Source organism: Babylonia areolata, chromosome 18 (assembly GCF_041734735.1).
Source record: "Babylonia areolata isolate BAREFJ2019XMU chromosome 18, ASM4173473v1, whole genome shotgun sequence".
Classification (NCBI taxonomy): Eukaryota; Metazoa; Mollusca; class Gastropoda; order Neogastropoda; family Buccinidae; genus Babylonia; species Babylonia areolata.
In genome coordinates this window covers 2,615,717-2,632,770 of record NC_134893.1, presented here as the reverse complement: position 1 = coordinate 2,632,770, position 17,054 = coordinate 2,615,717, and the positions used below count along the sequence as shown (strand labels likewise).

At 43.8% G+C, this 17,054-nt stretch overlaps 1 protein-coding gene across 1 annotated transcript in view; it reads right to left on the bottom strand.

The window, feature by feature from the left end:
- The window catches only part of LOC143292363 (uncharacterized), a 38,579-nt gene that overhangs the window by 17,153 nt on the left and 4,372 nt on the right, over nt 1-17,054 (bottom strand). The window lies entirely within an intron of this gene.

The following is a 17,054-nucleotide window of genomic DNA, read 5'->3' as shown; positions in this document are numbered from 1 at the left end:
CTCTCACTTTCTTTCCCAAAGTGTATTTGTGTGTGTGTGTGTGTGTGAGAGAGAGAGAGAGAGAGAGAGTGTTCCTCCCAGGTCCCGCGACTTTCCGACGAACAGACTTCCATTTCCACATGACCGCAGAATTTCAAGCATTCAAGCATTGACAAACACACTCAGAATGCAATCAATCAGTCCGCTGGACCATAAAATGAAGAACAATCTCAGTACATTTCAGAACACAGAGATGTCTTCAGTGTTGGTGACAGTGATTGCGCACAAACTTCAGTGTCACTCTGTTCAGACAAGTCTTGGCCTCTCCCAATCTGGGTAATTCAACACTGAACCATAGAAAATGTACTTGCATGCAAGATTCAGTGTCCCTGCTTAAAAAACACACAGATAGGTCCATTGCAATATGAACTGTGAAGAAACAAACAATAACGAAAGAAGGGATACAGGAAAAAGAAAGAAGGGATACGGGAGAAAGGAAGAAGGGATACAGAAGGGAAACAGGAGAAAGAAAGAAGGGATGCAGGAGAAAGAAGGGATACACGAGAAAGGAGGGAAACAGGAGAAAGAAAAAAGGGACACAGGAGAAAGGAGGGATACAGGAGAAAGAAAGAAGGGATACAGGAAAAAGAAAGAAGGGAAGCAAGAGAAAGAAGGGATACACGAGAAAGGAGGGATACAGGAGAAAGAAAGAAGGGAAGCAAGAGAAAGAAGGGATACACGAGAAAGGAGGGATACAGGAGAAAGAAAAAAGGGATACAGGAGAAAGAAGGGATACAGGAGAAAGAAAGAAGGGATACAGGAGAAAGGAGGGATACAGGAGAAAGAAAGAAGGGAAGCAAGAGAAAGAAGGGATACACGAGAAAGGAGGGATACAGGAGAAAGAAAGAAGGGATACAGGAGAAAGAAGGGATACAGGAGAAAGAAAGAAGGGATACAGGAGAAAGGAGGGATACAGGAGAAAGAAAGAAGGGATACAGGAGAAAGAAAGGATACAGGAGAAAGAAAGAAGGGATACAGGAGAAAGAAAGAAGGGATACAGGAGAAAGAAAGAAGGGATACAGGAGAAAGGAGGGATACAAGAGAAAGAAAGAAGGGATACAGGAGAAAGAAAGGATACAGGAGAAAGAAAGAAGGGATACAGGAGAAAGGAGGGATACAGGAGAAAGAAAGGAGGGATACAGGAGAAAGGAGGGATACAGGAGAAAGAAGGGATACAGGAGAAAGAAGGGATACAGGAGAAAGAAAGAAGGGATACAGGAAAAAGAAAGAAGGGATACAGGAAAAAGAAGGGAAGCAAGAGAAAGAAGGGATACAGGAGAAAGGAGGGATACAGGAGAAAGAAAGAAAGGATACAGGAGAAAGGAGGGATACAGGAGAAAGGAGGGATACAGGAGAAAGAAAGAAGGGATACAGGAGAAAGAAAGAAGGGATACAGGAGAAAGGAGGGATACAGGAGAAAGAAAGAAGGGATACAGGAGAAAGGAGGGATACAGGAGAAAGAAAGAAGGGATACAGGAGAAAGGAGGGATACAGGAGAAAGAAAGAAGGGATACAGGAGAAAGGAGGGATACAGGAGAAAGAAAGAAGGGATACAGGAGAAAGAAAGAAGGGATACAGGAGAAAGGAGGGATACAGGAGAAAGAAAGAAGGGATACAGGAGAAAGAAAGAAGGGAAGCAAGAGAAAGAAGGGATACACGAGAAAGGAGGGATACAGGAGAAAGAAAGAAGGGATACAGGAGAAAGGAGGGATACAGGAGAAAGAAAGAAGGGATACAGGAGAAAGGAGGGATACAGGAGAAAGGAGGGATACAGGAGAAAGAAAGAAGGGATACAGGAGAAAGAAGGGATACAGGAGAAAGAAGGGATACAGGAGAAAGAAAGAAGGGATACAGGAGAAAGAAAGAAGGGATACAGGAGAAAGGAGGGGTACAAGAGAAAGAAAGAAGGGATACAGAAGAAAGAAGGGATACAGGAGACAGAAACAAGGGATACAGGAGAAAGAAAGAAGGGATACAGAAGGGATACAGGAGAAAGAAACAAGGGATACAGGAGAAAGAAAGAAGGGATACAGAAGGGATACAGGAGAAAGAAAGAAGGGATACAGAAGGGATACAGGAGAAAGAAAGAAGGGAAACAAGAGAAAGAAGGGATACAGAAGCACCAAAAAAGGAAAAGAAAAAAAGGTACTCCGTGACCTCATGAAACAGAAGAGGAAAAAAGGGACATATACATGAACAAGAACAAAACAAGGAACATCAAATGCAGTCGCTTTTGCTCTTTCCAAGAAAGACAGAAAGTATTGCCTTCTACTTCAAGTCAGTTGCTAACCAGACATCCCGCTCAACCCGCGAACCGGTAAATATGGAAATGGAGGTGCACAGAAATGAACCACTGAAAAACGTCTCCCTGATAAGGACTTTCCCAGTCCATTCATACACCTTTCGTATGGTATGTATATACAGCAACAAGACTCGAGAGAGTAAAAATAAAAAAAATTCAATTTCTTAATACTTCTGCCACCCTTCGTCCAGTCCCTCACCAATCTCAACACGCATTTTACACTCATATATCTGGACAGAAAAGGATAAATACTTACGTGTCTAAATCACGTGGCAGTGAATAGAAAATGAGGTAGTGAGAAGAAGAAGGAGAAAAATGTGCAATCACGACAGTTTGAAAGTTGTTCATTGTTAGGTAGTTGTCTCCTTTCGCCTTATTTGCATCCTCGTTCATTCCGAAGGTGTAAAATAAGCTTTCATTCAAGATGGTCTGCAAGTCGCCTGCTGTTTGGTATTACTCTCTTTGCGACCAGCGCCTGGGTTTGTGGGAGGGTCAGGCATCTGCCTTTTTATGCTGATACAGCAGATGTGGTGTAGCCTACATGGATCTGTCCGCACGGCTCTGACATCTCTTTGAAACTGACACTGATTGTCTCCTGTTCATCTCCATTCACACCAACCGTATCAATGCGATTGCCTCCTTTTAATTTCCATTCACACCAAACATATCAAGGTGTTGAAATTACCATAACTAACTATTTAAAAAAAACCACAAAAACACAAACAACAACAGCTGTGCATGTGCCTGCCGTCACATGACCTTCAAACATCTTATCGCACCAAGTGTTCACAGCCATCACAAGACCTCCACCAATTGTTCTCTCTCGCAGTCGGCCAGGCCGGACGGAATCGTGTGAAGTGGGCAGTACTTGAGCAGCCACTCCTGGAGTGAGAGCTAGGACCGTCTTCCTGCTGACCACGCCCGGAGTCTGCGCCGTCCGTTGCTGGTACTGCCGGCTGGGCCCCCGTGCAAGGCTGGCGAGGATCGCACGTACTTCGTGACTACAGCTCGCCTGCTGGAGGTCAAGAACTACCAAGGTCTCTGATACATGTAGCACAGGAGACGCCACTTGTTGACAGTGACTGTACGTGTTGAAATTGAGGCCAGCAGCCTGTCACGTGACGGGAATCTGGGTGAAGTGTGTGGAAGAGGAGGTTGGCTCTCCTGTTACAATTCAACTGGACTGTCTGACACTGTTACAATTCATGGACTGTCTGACACTGTTACAATTCAACTGGACTGTCTGACACTGTTACAATTCAACTGGACTGTCTGACACTGTTACAATTCAACTGGACTGTCTGACACTGTTATGACACTGTTACAATTCAACTGGACTGTCTGACACTGTTACAATTCATGGACTGTTTGACACTGTTACAATTCAACTGGACTGTCTGACACTGTTACAATTCAACTGGACTGTCTGACACTGTTACAATTCAACTGGACGGTTTGACACCTGTTACAATTCAACTGGACTGTCTGACACTGTTACAATTCATGGACTGTTTGACACTGTTACAATTCAACTGGACTGTCTGACACTGTTACAATTCAACTGGACTGTCTGACACTGTTATGACACTGTTACAATTCAACTGGACTGTCTGACACTGTTACAATTCAACTGGACTGTCTGACACTGTTACAATTCATGGACTGTCTGACACTGTTACAATTCAACTGGACGGTTTGACACCTGTTACAATTCAACTGGACTGTCTGACACTGTTACAATTCAACTGGACGGTTTGACACCTGTTACAATTCAACTGGACTGTCTGACACTGGTGCAATTCATGGACTGTCTGACACTGTTACAGTGTTATATAATAAAAGGATAATAAAACAATGATGACGATGATGATATTCTCCTATCTATTTTCCATCATCATAATTATCATTATCATCATCATCATCATCATTTTTGACTCACTTGTGTAAACAAAGTGAGTCTATGTTTTAACCCAGTGTTCGGTTGTCTGTGTGTGTGTGTGTGTCTGTGTGTCCGTGGTAAACTTTAACATTGACATTTCTCTGCAAATACGTTGTCATCTGACACCAAATTAGGCATAAAAATAGGAAAAATTCAGTTCTTTCCAGTCATCTTGTTTAAAACAATATTGCACCTCTGGGATGGGCACAAAACAAAACAAAAATGAAGCCTAATTATATGCAAACTGCATTCACTGTTATATTTATATTTTTTGTATTCTCTAAACTTGGCACTTTGATCTGATATTCTGACCCAACAACAAGAGCAGTCATTATTTTCATTTTTTGTTCAAACAGGAACTTCTTTTGCTAAGCATGGAAGTTTTATTCATTTTGGAAACGTTTTGGTGCAGATAGTAAAAAATGGAAATTAATTAATGCTAGGGGAGTTAATTTGCTTTAAACTGATCTTTCGCATCTTAAACATTACATTTTGAAATTATACTCAATACTTAAAAGGTTGGTTGGTTTTTTTTGTTTGTTTTGTTTGTTTGTTTGTTTGTTTGTTTGTTTAAAGTGTATCACAAGTGAGTCTTGAAGGCTTTGCCTCTCTTGTTTTCTTCTTCTTCTTCTGTAACTGCAGGCTCTACCAGAAGTCACTATCAAAAGGCAATAATCATCAGTCTTGGGAAGGTTATCAGCCCAACGCCCACAGATCCAGACTGTGTGGCAGAGGTTCCTGTCTGAACTACAATCATCAACACTCTGAAGCCTGATGAAGATAAAACAGAACCGGCTCTGACAAAATGTTCATGATTATGGCACCAACCAGCCATTCGGATGTTCTGATGACTGGTCAAAGCGCCGTCCATTGTCAGCCAACATTTTCGGTGTTTGATGAAACGCCCTGAAGACCCAGCCAGCACTTTGGGTCCATGCGTAGTTCAGTCATCTGCCCGCTTTCTCGTTCTTTTATTTTTTATTTTAAAAAAACCCCGAACTTTTTACTTGTGCAGATGTGGCATGGCGTATGTAGATCAGATTGTACGCTTTAGCACAAAGTATCCCAGACACCATTCTATACAAGAACACGATATAAGATCAAGTTTGTCGCAGCTCAAGTTTTTTGTTGTTTTTTTCAAGACCTTTATATCAAACGCGGTACTTTGCCTTGTTTCTTGAATTAAACGGTTTAAACAAGTCTACGTTTGTTTTTAATCCGAAGGACTGAATCCATTAGACTTTCACTTGCCATTAAAGCTACCAAAACTTTAAATCATGCCAATAGTTCTTTCTGGAATTAGACTATCGTAAAGCTTTCCTTACTGCGATTCCCCGAACTCTGACCACTAGATCGGAGAGGGCGATGAACTGTGTGTTCAAAGAGAACACTTAACTCCTCTGTTGTCTGGTCTGTTGTCTGGTCTGTTGTCTGGTATGTTGTCTGGTATGTTGTCTGGTCTGTTGTCTGGTCTGTTGTCTGGTCTGCACTGCTGTGCTGCAACCTATCTGGCTTTGGACTGAAGGGCGAGATGCGACGGCCACTGTGCGCCGTACAATGCCATCATTCATTGGCTGAGCGCCACATCATTGGTCTGATTGATGTTCTGCAGTCACACACTGTCCTCTTCAAGCGCCGTCCGTTCTTTCCATTTACACGCGTCTTTTATAAAATTTTGTAATTCCAGATAAATCTAACAATACAAAAATAAGATAGAACAACAGAAATATAATAAATACCGCACTCTGAATCAACGTGATTTTTTGTTCTTTTGGTATGCTTTGATGAATGATTTGCCATTGTAGGTTCGATCTTGGTTTGAAATCCAGGTTCAATCCAGGCTAAAACTGATTCCGCCCTCTCCTGGATTATATTTTCAAAATCATACTTTTCCGTTTCACAATGTTGCGACCACCAGCTTATTTTGCGTGTCTCTCTCCCGCGCGCCTGTTTTTGTACAGAGAGGTGGGGTGGTAGATGGTGTGTGTGTGTGTGTGTGTGTGTGTGTGTGTGTGTGTGTGTGTGTGTGTGTTCATACGGATAGGTGGGGTGGTAGATGGTGTGTGTGTGTGTGTGTGTGTGTGTGTGTGTGTGTGTGTGTGTGTTCATACGGATGGGTGGGGTGGTAGATGGTATTTGTACGTGTGTTAATGTGTGTGTGTGTGTGTGTGTGTGTGTGTGTGTGTTCATACGGATAGGTGGGGTGGTAGATGGTGTGTGTGTGTGTGTGTGTGTGTGTGTGTGTGTGTGTGTGTTCATACGGATAGGTGGGGTGGTAGATGGTGTGTGTGTGTGTGTGTGTGTGTGTGTGTGTGTGTGTGTGTGTGTTCATACGGATAGGTGGGGTGGTAGATGGTGTGTGTGTGTGTGTGTGTGTGTGTGTGTGTGTGTGTGTGTGTGTTCATACGGATAGGTGGGGTGGTAGATGGTGTGTGTGTGTGTGTGTGTGTGTGTGTTCATACGGATAGGTGGGGTGGTAGATGGTGTGTGTGTGTGTGTGTGTGTGTGTGTGTGTGTGTGTGTTCATACGGATAGGTGGGGTGGTAGATGGTGTGTGTGTGTGTGTGTGTGTGTGTGTGTGTGTGTGTGTGTGTGTGTGTGTGTGTGTGTGTATGTGTGTGTGTGCGTGCGTGCGTGGGTGTGTATGGAATGAAATGAAAGAGTGAGTAAAGAGGCGTTGGAGTGGATTCTTATTTTTACTTGTAAACTCAACAGAGATGGGGCGCATATTTGCTGGTCTTCATTCCCATTGTTATCAATTAGCTTTGAAGTGCCGGCCATTGTCGCCATGGGCGTTACAAAGTCACTGTGCCTGGTTTTCCTTTATTCCGTCTGGTTTCTGACAGTTTGGCGGTGAAGAGGGTGGTGAAGGAAAGGTGGGGGTGATAGCTTTCATTGGAACAGCCCAGAGCATTTCAAAACACAGGTCATAGAAATGGGAGGGAGTGTAGGCAGAGAGAGAACGAACGAATCTTTTAATGAGGGAAGTGGAATAAGCATGCTGGGCTATTTATTTATTTATTTATTTATTTTTTACATCCAGCCATCAGGGCAAAGAGAAATGAAATGAAAATATTCTCAATGATGAGAGAGAGAGAGTATTATGTGTATTGTGTGTGTGTGTGTGCGCGTGCGCGTGCTGTGGATATGTCCAGGGCCCTGTTTGTGGCGGGACAACTATGGTCAACCAACAGAGCGAGAGGACCAAGTTCAAGTCCTGAACGACAGCAGACAGCCTCAGTTTGGAAATCAAGAAGAAAATCTGTAATTATGTACAAAGTTGTGACTAGCTGTGAACCTGGGCTGGGGTATCAGCCATTCGGATGAGACGATAACCCGAGGTCCTGTGTGTAGGATGCACTTAATGCACGTAAAAGAAAAAGAACCCCTGACAACAAAAAGGCTGCCCCGGGCAAAATCATGTCGGAAAATCCACTTTGAAAGGAAAACAAGAACACTTGCATGAAGTAAAAAGCTGACTGTACAGTGTAGCGGCGCTCTCTCCCTGGGGATACCAGCCCGACTTTGACACAGGGAGATCTGTTGTGACAAAAGTCATACACTACAAACGAACTTAACAAAGCTAAGTTTGTTTAGCCTCAAGACGTTTCCATGTCAATGGAATTTTGCACAATCGAAATGGCGTAAACGAAGGGTAAAATCTTAACTCTCTCTCTCTCTCTCTCTCTCTCTCTCTCTCTCACACACACACACACACACACACACACACACACACACACACACACACACACACACACACACACACACACACACACACACACACAAAAAGAAAGACCTGAAATAAAGATGCAACTGACACACTGTTCGCTCTGAATAATCACAGTTCAAGGAAACCCTCTCTCTATATATTTCTTTTTCGCTGTATGTGTGTGTGTGTGTGTGTGTGTGTGTGTGTGTGTGTGTGTGTGTGCGTGCCCCGGCGCTTGGACTTTGTGCGAACCGACACACAGAACACGACCCCTTCCTCATTTCACGATCCTAATTTGAATTCCGTGAGAACACACTGTGCAGACACAGACAGCGACGCAATAACCCCCAGACATCATCATACTCATCAAGCTGCGGCGTACAGCCGGTGCCCGCACGGTCACGTGATGTCCATGGAGCCCGAGAGGCCGATGTAACCCGACACGTTTTAAAGCACCAGCGAAAGGAACACTTGTTCGCTTCCGCTCTCAGACTGAGCTTGCTGGGAGCTGCCACATTGTGGCTGCCAGAATCACTGCTCCGCCATGCAGAGACAAGACACATAGAAACAAACTGGGACCAGCAATAAACACAGAGCACAGGACACATAGAAACAAACTGGGACCAGCAATAAACACACAGACAGGACACATAGAAACAAACTGGGACCAGCAATAAACACAGACAAGACACATAGAAACAAACTGGGACCAGCAATAAACACACCGACAGGACACATAGAAACAAACTGGGACCAGCAATAAACACACCGACAGGACACATAGAAACAAACTGGGACCAGCAATAAACACAGACAGGACACATAGAAACAAACTGGGACCAGCAATAAACACAGACAAGACACACAGAAACAAACTGGGACCAGCAATCAACACACCGACAGGACACATAGAAACAAACTGGGACCAGCAATAAACACAGACAAGACACATAGAAACAAACTGGGACCAGCAATAAACACAGACAGGACACATAGAAACAAACTGGGACCAGCAATAAACACAGACAAGACACATAGAAACAAACTGGGACCAGCAATAAACACAGACAAGACACATAGAAACAAACTGGGACCAGCAATAAACACACAGACAAGACACATAGAAACAAACTGGGACCAGCAATAAACACACAGACAAGACACATAGAAACAAACTGGGACCAGCAATAAACACACAGACAAGACACACAGAAACAAACTGGGACCAGCAATAAACACAGAGACAAGACACATCGAAACAAACTGGGACCAGCAATAAACACAGACAGGACACATAGAAACAAACTGGGACCAGCAGTAAACACAGACAGGACACATAGAAACAAACTGGGACCAGCAAGAAACACAGACAGGACACATAGAAACAAACTGGGACCAGCAATAAACACAGACAGGACACATAGAAACAAACTGGGACCAGCAATAAACACAGACAAGACACATAGAAACAAACTGGGACCAGCAGTAAACACAGAGCACAGGATACCCGCGGGAGAGTCGGAACATGTGGAATGGTGGCCTAGTGGTAACGCGTCTGCCCAGGATGTGAGAGAACTGGAGAGAACGGGATCACTCGCCAGAATTGTCTCTCCTCCCTCCCCCCACCCCCTCCACTCCGCAACCCCCAAAAGACCTTGAGTGGTGCCCTGGACACTAGTCATTCCGATAAGACGATAAACCGATATCATGTGTGCAGCATGCACGTAAAAGAACCCATGGCAACAAAAGAGGTGTTCCTGGCAAAATTCAACGTACTCTGTGAAGCAAATGATCAGTTTGCACACAGACAGAAATGGGAGAAAATATAGGTGGCGCTGCATTGTAGGGACGCCGTGTCCCCGAGAAAAGCATCCTGAATACAACAGGGAGAAATCTGTTGTGACAAAAATACAATGCAATAAGACGAGGAGCGGGGCTTGAGCTGATGCAGATCCGTAAACATGTGTCAAGTGCCTTGTTTTGGACACACGCCAGCTCTTACAGATCTATAAATACACGCAAAGGGTTACATATTGGTACACACACTAAGTAATTTGATTGGCGCGTTTTGCCGTCCGATCTATTCCTCGATGAACTGTCACTACTTCCGGGTCTTCCTCACGCTGCAGACGATCGGACGGACGGCCGGCTTTGTGCTCAAGGGATGCCGAGAAACTGGACCTGCATGCTGAAGAATGGTTCCAAAACTGACCAGAAGACTCAAGGACGAGGACGGAAATAAGCAACAGACGACCAGTACCAGCAATCCCCCACCTGTCCCCCCCCCCCCCCCCCCCATCCCCCTACCCCCCACCCCTCCAAAAAACATTTCATTGTACAGTAAGCCTGTTTTCAACTCAAATGAATCGCTCAATTAAAGCTGCACATTTAGAGTTTCTATTTGCATATTTTAGATGTTATTTTGTTTTATAATCTAAAAAGCAACATATCATTGAGCAGTTGTAATTCAGTCAACGAGTCGTCGTTTATATCTAAAACATTGATTTACCGCGCAGTGATGTCAAACTGTTACAACAGGAGACTGAAATCAGCACCACAAAAAACAACAAGACAGGCAAGGCCTTCAAGACTCACTTGTGATACACTTTTTTTTTTAAAATCCAAGCTTTTTATGCATTGAGAAAAATTTCAAAATGTAATGTTAAAGATGAGAAAGATCAGTTTAAAGCGAATTAAGTCCCCTAGCATTAATTACAGAGTAATTTCCCTTTTTTACTATCTGCACCAAAACGTTTGCAAAATAAATAAAACTTCCATGCTTAGCAAAAGAAGTTCCTGTTTGAACAAAAAAATGATAATAATGACTGCTCTTGTTGTTGGGTCAGAATATCAGATCAAAGTGCCAAGTTTAGAGAATACAAAAAATATAAATATAACAGTAAATGCAGTTTGCATATAATTAGGCTTCATTTTTTTATTTTTTTGTGCCCATCCCAGAGGTGCAATATTGTTTTAAACAAGATGACCGGAAAGAACTGAATTTTTCCTATTTTTATGCCTAATTTGGTGTCAGCTGACAAAGTATGTGCAGAGAAAATGTCAATGTTAAAGTTTACCACGGACACACGGACACACACACATACACACACAGACAACCGAACACCGGGTTAAAACATACTCACTTTGTTTACACAAGTGAGTCAAAAAACAAAAACAAAAAGAAAAAAAATCCGCTTCGTCCGCCCACCAGTATTGAACATGCTGGACTACAATCTCCTTCCAACAGCAGCCTATCTTAAAGTGATGCGGATTATGTATACTATTTTTTCAGGTATGAATCATCATATTATTCTATGTCTTATTAATATCACCCTTGGAAGTCTGCTATTATTTGACTAAAGAAGACTGCTATTATTTGATTGAAAGAAAAAGGTTTTTGACACGCTTTCAGTTACTAACCATTGTTGACAGTGTAACCACTTCATTACAGAAGATTGCACTGGCTCTTAGTGCTGCAGCCTTGTGGGCTAGCTGGCCTTTGGGGAACATCCCAACATCGACTGTCCTAAAGCCCTCTTGGCCAAGAGAGTGGGGTGTAACTTGGAAAAGACACTCTCCACTATGATTAAATTCCAGCCCAGATAAACAGGACAGCAGTTGCCGCCTCCGCTGTTCAGATGATTATAGTCGAACACGACTATCATGGTCATAGCCGGACACGAGTAACTATCATAAACGTTCTTTTTTTATGCCATCATTGAAGCTGTTCTGTTCCTCGTTCTTTTTCGACATCCACTTTGTTTTTTTCGCTACTGCGGATGCTCCAACTGCCCCCGATATTCTCTCGTGGCGAGGCGTCGTGATATTGTTATGTGCTGGTGTGCACTGTGCGACTCGCTATGTTTGCAGCTGTATCATAATGTATCAGTTTCTTTGGGGGGTTTGGGTTTGTTTGTTTTTTTGTTGTTGTTGTTGGTGGTGGTGTTTGTTTGTTTGTTTTTGTTGCTGCTGTAAATGTCATTTGTTGTTTTGTTTGCTACCTCTCTCTCTCTCTCTCTCTCTCCTCTCTCTCTCTCTCTCTCTCTCTCTCTCATGCATGTGCACGTGCAAGCGATAAAACGTCCCAAAACATGTATCAGAACAGTAGAATTGAGTGAAATGACCTATTGGCTTGCAGCTTTCAAGTCTTGTATTTCAAGGCGTTGGTCTTGCGAAAGGATGTATGTGCTCACACTCGCATAGGCTACCTGCCCGACACCCTGAGACAAGACGTCTTTGAAAAAGACTGTGCGGGGGAGGGTGGGGAGAGGGCGAGGAGGGGGGGGGGGGAGTTTGAAGGGGCATGGGGGGTGGGGGGGGGGAGAGAGAGGAAACAGATGGAAGGAATGCGGTGCGGGTTTTTTCCCTTGAAAAACATGGCTGTCTCTTTTGAGACCACACCATGTCGGTGTTGGAATGTTGTGGTCAGCAACAGACAGGTCATTGTGGACCTACAACAGCCTTTAAAGATTGTCCTTCTTCCCCAGGGCCCGGTAAAAGAAAGGGAACTGGCACAGTTCGGTGTGGTGTTATTGCTGACCGCAGTTTGCGACCAACAACTCCATCCTTCTTTCCTGATGACCCCTGTCATGACAGATGACCTGTGACAGATGACCCCTTAACAGCTGTTACCTCTGACCTGTGACACTGAGACAGAGACAGACACAGAGAGAGAGAGGGTGGACGCGGGGAGAGAGAGGTGAATGTTACATTGAAAACTTTGCCAACGTCATCTTTATGTTAACAAGAATCATCACATTGGGATCGCCGAACAAAAAGAAAGCAAAACAACAACAAACAACAACAACAACAACAAAAACAACAACAAAAAACAACAAAAACAACAACAACAACAACAAACAAACGAAAAACGAACAGAACAAAACAATAACAAATAAAAACAAAAAACAAAAGGCGAAACTGAGATTGCATTACACGTCATAAAATGAAAACCTTCACCGAACTTGTTGACTAAATTGGTGCAAGTCAGAATGAGAGCATACCCAGTGACACTGTCATGTGCACTTGTATAACTAAGTATGCACATGTACGTAAGTATCAAGAATGGACGATATTGGTGTGTGCATGAATTGTGAACAAGCACGTGTTTTTCTGGTTTTGCGACTGGCGTAGCTGGTTTAGAGTGAGTAATCTTATTTTGTCCCCTTCAGATGTGAAATGACTGGGTGAACCAGTTTGAACAGGGTGGTGTTCATTCCTTGCACATGTATAAAACATGGTGCAACAGTACACGTGTGTGTGGACCTGACGTTCTCCTGGCATGAGCTGAGATGCTCCAGTATAGGCTGGTGGTGGAAAAAAACAGATAGTGAGATTTCTCTGTGTTGGAAATGGTTAAAGGCTTGTGTACTTTAAAAAAAAGAAAAGAAAAAAGAAACAGACGGGGAAAATATAGTAAAAAGAAAAAGAAAAAGTAGAGGAAGAGAAAAAAAGAAACTGGAAAGAACTGGGTTTTAATTCAGTGTTGGTGGAGTCTCAGGTGTGTGACACCTGAAGCCAAGACTTGGTGAGTAACCATCTACCTTGATGACTCTTTCTTCTCTTGTCTTATCAGGCCTTCGTGTGTGTTGACAGGCACACCGAAGGGGATCTACCCATGGCGGGCAGGAAGATGAGGCTTCCTGGGCCCTAGCCACTCCTTGTTAAAATAGGGTGAGGCGATCTGGCGCCTTCCAAGGAGGGTATCCACTCCAACACCCTGAGGTGGTGTACGGACATTTTAGTCAGGACTTGGCTACCATGACCACACTGTGGCAGCGTGGGTCAAAAAAAAAGAAGGTTTAACTCACTCAGTACGGCCAGTCCTCTCTTCTCCTCTACACAGACCCCTCGGATGTCCAGTGGGTGTCTGAATGATCCAACCTTTAGCTTCTGTCGTCAGAATTGTGGTATTCTTTGTCAACATTCACCTCTTCAGTATAAGAGCCTTCCGCTTGCAATATTTTGATGATGGTAATTGGGGTGAAACGCTGTTAACGTCGTCTCTTTCGCCGTTTGTATGGAGAGAGTTAAGGAGACTGCCAGGACTTCTTGAACGTTAAACAATCATTTATGCATATTAATTTAGCAAGGTTGTCCATAATTGTGAGCAAACCAGGAAGGGTTTGGCTTTACGTAAACCTGATGGAGTTCAGGCGTAGTATAAATTTTTTTTTACACCTGATGTGATTTCAGGGTGACAACTGAAGGGTGTGCAAGGATGAAAGGGTAGTGTTATACGAATGGAGTGTGTGTGTGTTAACTGTGCTGTGTTGTTTCAGAAATTATATTTTGCTCCTTTTTTTTTTTTTAAGAAGAGGGGAAAATAAATATCGTATTTTCCTAGCACTCGTGTTACGGCCTGTCTGAAAGGAAAGGTGCGACTGCGTGCGGATGTGTCCTGTGTTTCTGAGTGCGGATACGTCCTGTGTGTTTCTGAGTACGGATGTGTCCTGTGTGTTTCTGAGTACGGATGTGTCCTGTGTGTTTCTGAGTGCGGGATACGTCCTGTGTTTCTGAGTGCGGATACGTCCTGTGTGTTTCTGAGTGCGGGATACGTCCTGTGTGTTTCTGAGTGCGGGATACGTCCTGTGTTTCTGAGTGCGGATAACTCCTGTGTTTCTGAGTGCGGATACGTCCCGTGTTTCTGAGTGCGGGATACGTCCTGTGTTTCTGAGTGCGGATACGTCCTGTGTGTTTCTGAGTGCGGATAACTCCTGTGTTTCTGAGTGCGGATACGTCCTGTGTTTCTGAGTGCGGGATACGTCCTGTGTTTCTGAGTGCGGATACGTCCTGTGTTTCTGAGTACGGATACGTCCTGTGTTTCTCAGTGCGGGATACGTCCTGTGTTTCTGAGTACGGATACGTCCTGTGTTTCTCAGTGCGGGATACGTCCTGGGATACGTCCTGTGTTTCTGAGTGCGGGATACGTCCTGTGTGTTTCTGAGTGCGGATACGTCCTGTGTGTTTCTGAGTGCGGGATACGTCCTGTGTGTTTCTGAGTGCGGATAACTCCTGTGTTTCTGAGTACGGATACGTCCTGTGTGTTTCTGAGTGCGGGATACGTCCTGTGTGTTTCTGAGTGCGGGATACGTCCTGTGTGTTTCTGAGTACGGGATACGTCCTGTGTGTTTCTGAGTGCGGATGTGTCCTGTGTGTTTCTGAGTACGGATTACTCCTGTGTTTCTGAGTACGGATACGTCCTGTGTGTTTCTGAGTGCGGGATACGTCCTGTGTGTTTCTGAGTGCGGATGTGTCCTGTGTGTTTCTGAGTACGGATGTGTCCTGTGTGTTTCTGAGTACGGGATACGTCCTGTGTTTCTGAGTACGGGATACGTCCTGTGTTTCTGAGTGCGGGATACGTCCTGTGTTTCTGAGTACGGATGTGTCCTGTGTGTTTCTGAGTACGGATACGCAGAATGACATACACGCAAGCTAATTTCATGTCTCCACTGCTATTCTTAGAAACCCAGCACTCGTCTTTCACCGATGAACAAGTCATAATTCTGGACTGATTCCCGGCTTCCTGGTTCTCACGCAGTCAGAAATAACGTGGAAGCGTGGTCATGATCACGATATCCATGCTCCAATAACCAGTTGCATTATGATAAAGCGTGCAATTCTTCACGAAAATCTTTCCTCGAGAAACGCTGCAAGGCAAGAACACGCACAGATGTGATGCAGGGTGGGAACAGTCATGACCACACACTGTGCCTGTTTCATCATGAGGACATCGCCTGACATTGCCACTGGACATCTTGTCCATCACTTTAGCTCCAGAAAGGACATTACCCTGGCAGAACACGAGGGGGTGGGAGGGGGGGGGGGGGCAGGGGGGGGAAGGCGAAGGAGGGAAGGGGAATACACAGAAGTCATGTTGTGTCCTCCAGTTCTACATAAATTGTATGGCACATCGTTTCGTCACACTGCCTAACAACATTCCATCCATAAACTTTAATGTGGAGGTAAGGATGCCTTCACAGCCAATCGTTAACCTACTGTTTGTCTTCACCCAAGTCCTTGCCTTTGAAAAGTCCATCGTTACTGAAACAATGTCCATCGTTACTGAAACAATGTCTATCGTTACTGAATAATGTCTATCGTTACTGAAACAATGTCCATCGTTACTGAAACAATGTCTATCGTTACTGAAACAATGTCCATCGTTACTGAAACAATGTCCATCGTTACTGAAACAATGTCCAGCGTTACTGAAATAATGTCTATCGTTACTGAAACAATGTCCATCGTTACTGAAACAATGTCTATCGTTACTGAAACAATGTCCATCGTTACTGAAACAATGTCCAGCGTTACTGAAACAATGTCCAGCGTTACTGAAACAATGTCCAGCGTTACTGAAACAATGTTCATCGTTACTGAAACAATGTTCATCGTTACTGAAACAATGTCCAGCGTTACTGAAACAATGTCTATCGTTACTGAAACAATGTTCATCGTTACTGAAACAATGTCCATCGTTACTGAAACAATGTCTATCGTTACTGAAACAATGTCCATCGTTACTGAAACAATGTCCAGCGTTACTGAAACAATGTCATCGTTACTGAAACAATGTCTATCGTTACTGAAACAATGTCCAGCGTTACTGAAACAATGTCCATCGTTACTGAAACAATGTCCATCGTTACTGAAACAATGTCCAGCGTTACTGAAACAATGTCTATCGTTACTGAAACAATGTCCATCGTTACTGAAACAATGTCTATCGTTACTGAAACAATGTCCAGCGTTACTGAAACAATGTCCAGCGTTACTGAAACAATGTCCATCGTTACTGAAACAATGTCCAACAACTTGGAGACGCTTGGCAACGAAGATTTTGTTGTGGCTGATTTGTTTTATTTCTTAATTTCTCTATGTCACTGAATCATGTCTCCTTGTTCTGGTTCTAGTTCTGGTTCTTCTTCTGTTTCACCGTCATCATCATCATCATCATCATCATCATCATCATCATCATCATCATTATCTTCTTCTTCTTCGTTTTTTCTTTGTTTGTTTTGATACCAACTTACATGTGTTCATCTCTGGAAGGTCCCCTTCAC